This window comes from Vicugna pacos, chromosome 27 (genome assembly GCF_048564905.1).
Source record: "Vicugna pacos chromosome 27, VicPac4, whole genome shotgun sequence".
Lineage (NCBI taxonomy): Eukaryota > Metazoa > Chordata > Mammalia > Artiodactyla > Camelidae > Vicugna > Vicugna pacos.
Window position 1 is genome coordinate 6,853,290 of NC_133013.1, and position 8,640 is coordinate 6,861,929.

General features: G+C 44.1%; 1 pseudogene; it reads right to left on the bottom strand.

The window, feature by feature from the left end:
* The window catches only part of LOC140685363 (H(+)/Cl(-) exchange transporter 3-like), a 39,759-nt pseudogene extending 39,378 nt beyond the window's left edge, over positions 1-381 (bottom strand).
* Positions 382-8,640: the final 8,259 nt, after the last annotated feature.

Below are 8,640 nucleotides of genomic sequence, written 5' to 3' on the forward strand. Positions count from 1 at the left end.
CTAACCACTTGAACGTGTATGAAATTGCGTTAATACAGAAGCGTGCTCATCGTTACCGCCGCCGGAGCGCTCTAGGACTCAGGCAGGGCTGCTCCTGTTCGCCGCCTGCGCGGTGCCCGGCAGCGGCCGAGCCCGCGGCACCTGGACGCACGCCGGAGGCCGTGACCACCAGCGCCACGGCGGGAGCGCCGGGAACGGGCCGGACGGGGACCGCCGCCCGCTTACCTCGCTCGTGCAGCTCCCGCAGCGGGATGGCATCTCCTCCCCCGTCGTAGGGCAGGAAGAGGCCGGCGGCGGCGGCGGCGTCCATGGCCTACGCCGGTAGAGGTCGGGGCGGCGAGCTCGCTGCCGCTCCGCCGCAGCCCCAGGAGCCGCCATAACGGGCGCGCGGCGCAGCCTCCGCCGTGACGTCACCGGCGCGCGCCGGTTCCCGGGCGACAGGCGGCTCCCGTCAACCGCGCCGCCCTGCGACACGTGTGACGGTGACTAAGTCCGGGGACCGACAGGCTGGGAGTGCCACCCCTTCTTGCAGCGAGCGCGGCGCGGGCACAGGGCAGGCCCCCCGCTCCCAGCAGCAGGGGAAGAATGGGAGCGACGCTAGCGAGGTGGCGGGCTTTACAGGATCAGTGTGCTAATTTTTATATAGTAACGTCAGGTGAACCCTAACGACAGAACTAGAAGGTACCAGGGGCGTCCAGAGACTTGATGCAGAAGCCTGTTCTTCATTAGCTGAATGTGCTACTGCAGACTTGCGCTGCGGATCCATTTTAAGTGAACCGTTACTAAACCCCGCAGCATCTCGTTCCCTTCCTTGGAGGAGCGAGCCAGCAACACGTCCAGGCTGGAGGAGAAAGGCACTTACCGTGCCAAGTACCGTAGCTAGTTAGGAAATACGCAAAGAGAGATTTCCTAGGTGGGAGGCTTTCCTCTCTCCTAACTTCTTGCTTTTCCTACCTCACAAAGATTTTGTTATGCTCAAAAAAAAAAAAAATTAAAAAGGTTTTTGGTGAAATGTGTTTCGAGGGGTACTTCAGTTGTCTCTTTGCTAGAAATTTTATAAAATTCAGAAATGAACTTTTTCTAACGTTTCAAACTGTCATTCCAAAAGGAGCGGGAAAAAAAAAAAGCGGATGCTCATTGAAGCTGAGTTCAAATTGTTACGGCCGGCTCTCAGAGGATTCCTCTAGGCTAGGAGATTCTCCTTCTGAAATACTATGTTGCTGCAGGGCCACAAAACAAAAATGTTCTATTCATTAGAAGCGATGCCAAAGGACTTGGTAAAATTTGTTTTCCTAAATACCAAACGGGCCAACCCTAAGGTTTACTCCAATTCAGTGCGTTTATATGAAAGTTGGGAGCAAGAGAAGGAAAGAGAGGACTCATGGCAATAAAGAGAAGAGAGAAATTCTATTCAGTTTGTCTAGTACATTTTAGTTATTTGGGATCTTTTAAAAATTAGATTAAATAAAGTTTTTATATTGCAATAAGTTTGAGCCTCAGAGAGACCTTCTTATAAAATCCCACCTGGGATTTGGAGGAAAGGGTTCTGAGAAAGAAATCCAGACTACTTACTGCCATAATCTGCCTGAGTCTGGCTATTAACATTTATGATATGACCATGCGTAGGTTTTTTTTTTCTGTTTTCTGTATTTCTCAAATTTTCTTGAAGATGATTTTTTTTAACAAGAAAAGCTAACTTTCAAACAAGCTAACTTTGCTAAACTAATTGTAAATTTGGTCCTTTTTGGTACTTTGGTAGGTTAAGTTCTATTTTAAGACTTTTAAGGGGGGAGTGGATATAGCTCAGTGGTAGAGCACATGCTTAGCATGCACAAATTCCTGGATTCAATCCCCAGTACTTCCACTAAAAAAACAAACAAACAAACAAAAACTTTTCAAAAATGCATGCTATATGGCATTTATAAATGGTTTAGTTTCCATACTACTTACATCCTTTTATGCCTTTATATGAAGTGGAAATCTACCTACAAGTCTTCCTGGTATTTGTAGGCACTCTCTTAACCTGTTTTTCCTGATTTACAACATAGTCATACAGGAAAAATGAAAAGGACAGCTATCCAGCACTAACTGCAAGGGGAAGAATACCTTTCCTGTAAAATACATTGACTGTTGCATAAATAAAAGCTCTGTAGCATAAGTAAAACCTTTTGAGTATCTTCAAAGAACAAAAAACTATGTATGTATACAAGTATATATAATATATTGGGTGTATCTATTTAAGGTTAAGTTTAGAATGAGATGTGCAAACTTAACAATTGTTACCACTGAGGAAGGAGTGAGGTAGAAGTGGGCAGGACCATGGTACAGTCGGTTTTTACTTCATATAGTTACACATTGTTGAAAATTTTAAAACAAATATATTACTTATTTACTTTTTAAATAAGTGATTACTTTTGTAATAATCAATCTGAAAATTTTTAAAAAATTTCAGACAAATTCTCATGCTTATGTGGTTCATGGCTGCCACTTTCTCTTAGAGTAAAAGAATTATTACTCAGGATAAAGAGCTTTCAAACGACACTTTAGAAAAGGACAAGGTAAACTGGAAGGTGGGGCTCAAGGACTTTGACACGGATTAGATATTATCAGGCTGAGAACTTGAATTACAGTTAAAGAAAGAAGACAAATTCAAGAATTCCTAGGCACAGCTGGAGGAGGGGGCGGGATGCTCAAGATGGAACCTGCGATGAACAAAAACACTAAAGTGGCAGCACAAAAAAGGGCTTAAAATTCAGGAAAGGAAGGTATTTCCACTTCCAAATGCACCCTTAATTCTAACCGCAACTTGATGTGGGATTCTGGATAAATCACAATCTCTCTGAGGTGTGGGAATCAGGGAGGCACAGTAGATGAATGTATCATTATAACTGTATAACTATATACACCGTCTAATGCCCAACCTTTAAGCCCCTTTAATGAAACAATTGGGGGAAATGTGATTATAAGGATTTATTCATTTTTTAGATGTAATAGTCTTTAAAAGAAACATTATCTTTTAGCAATACACAATGAAATATATATGGTAAAAAAACAAACAAACAAACAAACAAAAACCAAGAAGGAAAACCCCAAACCCAGAGCTGCATAGTTAAGACAGACCTCAATGCAGAATTTGGCTCGATTTTCTCTGGATTAGGGTTTGCATGTTCCATTTTGGTTTTTTCAGTCCTTTAAAAAAAACACTTGCAATCACCATCACCATGTAACAGTTTACTGGAGGTCCTAGCCAGTGCAGTAAAGGAAAGGCGGACGGGGAGGGGAAAGCTACAAGGGTTAGGAAGAAACAAACTGTCACTAATTGCCAGTGATATGACTATACCTTAAAGACATCAGAAAACATGAGAATTAGTAAGAATTAAACAAGGAGATGAATTTTTAAAAAACCAATCAAAATTGAATTTCAAAATATACCAGCAGATAGAATATTAAATTTTAAAATAAAAATAGCATTAAAAAATACCTTGAAAAGAAAGAAGACAAAAGTCAATGGGAAAGACTAAAGACATTAAAAAGACCCAAATATATGGAGAAGTATACCATGTTCACGAACTGAAAGATTCAAACTGATCTATAGACTTAATAAAATGCCAATCAAAAATCCAACAGGGACTTACACCATATTGTACATTAAATATACTTTAATTAAAAAAAAAGAAAAAGAAGAAACAACAAACTTTTTTGTGGCAAACTCTGCTAAAATTTACATGATAATATTAAAAAGGCCCAGGAATAGTCGAGATATTCTTAAAGATAAGATGAACAGACTTCCTTTACCATGTACTGAGAATGTTTATAGTTATAGTGACTAAAACAGAGTGCTCTTGGCATAAAGCTAGAAAAATAACCAACAGTAAAGAATAGGGAATCTAGAAATAGACCCTTCTTTATATATGACCCTTGATACATATCAAATGTGGCTCTATAATAGTGGTTAAAAAATTATTTTCTTAGTAACCAGCATTGAGACAACCACCTGTCTACACGGAAAAAAACCTAAATACACCCTAATCCGTACAGACACACAAAAATCACTCTGATGATTATAGACCTGAATGTGAAAGGCAAATAAAGCTCTTACAAAATAACGGGAAAATATCTTCATGACCTCAGGCTAGGGGGATTTTTCTTAATCAAGACACAAACAGCATTAACCATAAAACAAGATTAATGCACAGGACCACATTACAATTAAGAACATTTGTGACTGGGTCACGAGGATGGATCCCTTGTGAATGGGACTAGTGCCCTTATAACAGGAACGCCAGAGCTCCTTAGAGGACACAGCAGACTATGACCCAGAAACAGCCTCTCCTCACCAGACATGGACTCTGCCCGTCCCTTGGTCTTAGACTGCCAGCCTCTAGGACTGTGAGAGATCACCGTCTGTTGTCGAAGCCACCCAGTCTATGGTGCTTTTGTTATAGCAGTCCAAACAGAGTAAGATGGAGAGTGAAACACAACCCACAGAATAAAAAATATTTACAAAACGTGTAACCAACTGAAAGCTTGCATATGGAAAATAACTTGTAAAAATCCCTAAGATAGACATGCCAACAGACAGAAAAAAAAAAAAACACCAAAAAACCACAAAAAAACAAAACAAAACAAAAAACCAGCAAATGACTTAAATAAGTACTTTAGAAAATTCTTTCAAATAGCCAGTTAGCATGAAAAGATGCCCCATCTCTTTGGCCACCAAGGAAATGCAAATTAAAACCTCCATCAGAATCCATCACAAAGCCAGCAGACAGACAAAATGAAAAGTGGGACATCAGGTGCTTGGTGACTGTGGAGCAAGGGAAGCTCACACATGCTCATCTGAGTATAAACTGGATGCCACTATGGAAAACACAGCCTATGACCCAGCAATTCCCCAATGAAGGGGTGGGCCCACCCTGGGCCCACCCTACCACCCTGCCACCCTACCGCCCTACAAATGGCCAATAGGCACAGGAAAAAATGCTCAGCATTGCTAGTTGTCAGAGACATGCAGATCAAAACTGCAATGAGATATCACCTTACACCAGCCAGAATGACCACCATTGAGATGTCTACAAATGATAGATGCTGGAGAGGGTGTTAAGAAAAGGGAACCCTCGTACACTGCTGGTGGGAGTGCAGATTGATGCAGCCATGATGGAAGACAGTATGGAGGTTCCTTCAGAAACTGAAAATAGACCTACCATGTGATCCAGCAATCCCACTCCTGGGCATATATCCAGAGGGAAATAAAATTCAAAAAGACACATGCACCCCAGTGCTCATAGAAGCACTATTTGCCATTGACAAGACATGGAAACAACCCAAATGTCCATTAACAGGTCACTGGATAAGAAGATGTGGTATATATATATACAATGGAACACTACTCAGCCATACAAAAAGAAGAAAATAATGCCATCTGCAGCAATACAGATGGACCTGAAGATTGTCACTCTAAGGGAAGTGGACGGGAAAGAAAGAAAAATGCCATATGACTCTAAAAAATAATAACAATAATAAGGCCACCAATGGACTAATTATCATTTTGATTTCTTAAATATGTGTAACCACTGTGCCCTGTAGCCTCAGACATTGGCTTTGCTGTGGCACACTAGGCCTGATCTCCCACTGGTGGCAGTCGCCATGGTGGAGCCCAGAATTCCCCGCCCCACCCGCAGAGTAAGGGGTGAGGGTATAAGCTCCAGGTAGGGTGCACTCTGAGTGAGGGGGTATCCCGCGATGAAGTGGGGACAGGCTGAGGGGTGTTGGGGACCATCCGGCTGGCCCTCAGGCCATGGCCTGCTCCCGGAAGGCGAGTGTGGTGCGGCAGTGGCCCCAGTGTCTTCTGAGGTGGGATGAGGGCTTCCCAGTGCAAGCCCCTGGATTTGTTCCCTATTCCACCACGGCCTGGACTGGGGTGGCCTCTGCTTCTCCATGTGCGCTGCGGTGCATGTGTCGCAGCCAGCCTGCACCTGGGAGGTGGAGGCGGTGATATCCGCCGCGGCAGCTGGGAGAGGGGTCTGGTCCCATCTCCCCCACAGCCTGGCCTGGGGGCGGCCAATAAAGCCCCAGGTTTGCAGGACCCAGGTTACAGGTCGGTCCGCTCCTGGGAGGCGGGCGCGGTGCGGTCAGTGTGCTGGGGCGGCGGCAGCGACAGCGGGAAATGGTAGCAAACCCCCGCGCTCTCACCAGGCAGCCCCAATCCCGCCATCGCTGCCGCTACCACTCCCTGACAGCACAGCGCCCACCTTCCAGGAGCAGGCTGACCTGTAACCTGAGCTCCACGAACTTGGGGAAGCAGAGGCCAAGCCTAGGACAGGCCATGGGGGAGTTTGAAGCAAATCCACAGGCTGACATGGGCAGAACCCTAAACCCTGCCACTGCCTCTGCTGTCACCGACCACACAGCGCCCGCCTCCCGAGCGCAGGCTCACCTGGGGACGTGCCAGGGGCAGCAGAGACTGCCCCCAGGCCAAGCTGAAGGGGAGATGGGGACAAATCGACTAGTTTGCCAGGGGGCAGCACCCCTCTCCCCGCCAGTGTCCCAGATTCAGGGGACACATTTTCCCAGGTCAGTTGGCTCCTGGGAGACAGGCACGGTGCAGTTAGAGCTCGGCGGCGGGGAGGGGGTTGACTTGCTCCCATATCCCCTGGGGCCTGTCCTAGGGGCGGCCTCTGCTGCCCTAGGCTCACAGGAAGCATGTCTTCATGTCAGCCTGCTCCTGGGAGCAGGGCACAGTGTGGTCAGGGGGCAGCGTCAGCAGCGGGAAAGGACTTTAGGAGGACTGGGCTCCATGGCTTACTCTCCTTTCATCCCTTGCTTCCTCAGTTGGTGGCTGTAGCCACTTTTCTATTATAAGTTATTCCCAGATATTGAACATAGGTTTCTGTGTTATACAGAAGAAACTTTCTTTAAAATCTATTTTATAACTAGTGGCTAATATTTGTAAATCTCAAACTCCCAAATTTATCTCTTCCCACCCCCTTTCCCTGGTAATCATGATTAGTCACTAAGTCTGCAAATCTGTTTCTGTTTTGTAGATGAGTTCATAGTGTCTTGTTTTTTTTTTTTTGATTGCACATATGAGTGATGTCATATGGTATTTTTCTCTTTCTGGCTCACTTCACTGAGAATGACGATCTGTAGTTCCAACTATATTGCTGCAAATGGCACTATTTTATCTTTTTATGGCAGAGTAGTATTCCATTATATAAATATACCACATCTTAATCCAGTCATCTGTTTCATTTAGGCTGCTTCCATGTCTTGGCTGTTCTATATAGTGGTGCTATGAATATTGGGGTGCATGTGTCTTTTCACATTGCTGTTTCCTCTGAATATATACCCAGAAGTGGGATTCCTGGATCACAGGGTAAGTCTACTTTTAGTTTTTTGAGGAAATTCCATACTGTTTTTGATAATGGCTACACCAAACTACTTTCCTACCAACAGTGTGAGAGGGTTCCATTTTCTCCACACCCTCACACACACTTCTCAATGATGGTCATTCTGGCTGGTGTAATGTGATACCTCATTGCAGTTTTGATCTGCATGTCTCTGACAAGTAGCGATGCTGAGCATTTTTTTCCTGTGCCTGTTGGCCATTTGTGTGTCTTCCTTGGAGAATTGCTTGTTTAGGTCTTGTGCTCAGTTTTGGATGGGGATGCTTGTTTCCTTGGTATTAAGGCATATGTGCTGGTTGTATGCTTTGGAAATTAGTCTCCTGTCAGTCACATCATTTGCAAAGATTTTTCTCCCATTGTGTAGGTTGTCTTTTCATTATGTTGATGGTATCCTTAGTTGTGCAAAAGCTTGTGAGTTTAATGGGATCCCATTTGTTTATTTTTGCTTTTATTTCCAATACTCCATGAGCTGGTTCAAAAAAATACATGGCTGTAATGTCCACCCGCGAGTGTTGTGCCTGTGTTTTCCTCTAGGAGTTTTACGGTATCTGGTCTTATGTTGAGGTCTCTCATCCATGTTGAGTTTAGTTTTGTACGTGCTGTCAGAGAATGTTCTAATTTCAGTCTTTTACAGGTAGCTGTCCAGTTTTCCCAGCACCACTTATTGAAGAGACTGTCTTTCCTCCGTTGTATATTCTTGCCTCTTTTATCATCGATTAATTGAGCATACGTGTGTGTTTATTTCCAGACTTTGTGTCCTGTTCCACTGATCCCATGTGTCTCTTTTTGGACCAATACCGTGCTGTTTTGATTGTAGCTCTGTAGTATTGTGTGAAGTCTGGGAGGCTTATTTCTCCAGCTTCATTCTTTTTCTTCAGGAATGCTTTGGTCATTCTGGGACTTCTGTGATTCCATGTAAATTTTAGGATGCTTTGTTGTAGTTCTGTAAAAAATGTCCTGGGTAATTTGATAGGGATCACATTAAATTTGTAGCTTGCTTTGGGCAGTGTGGCCATTGGAACATGATTAATTCTTCCAGTGCAAGAATATGGGGTGTCTTTCCATTTCTTGAAGTCCTCTTTAATTTCTGTCACCAGGGTTTTGTAGGTCTCTGCGTAGAAGTCTATCACTTCCTGGGTCCAATGTATTCCTAAGTGTTGTCTTGTTTTGGATGCCATTTTAACAGGGATTATTACTTTTGTGCCAAGAAATGCCACTGATTTCTGTGCGTTGT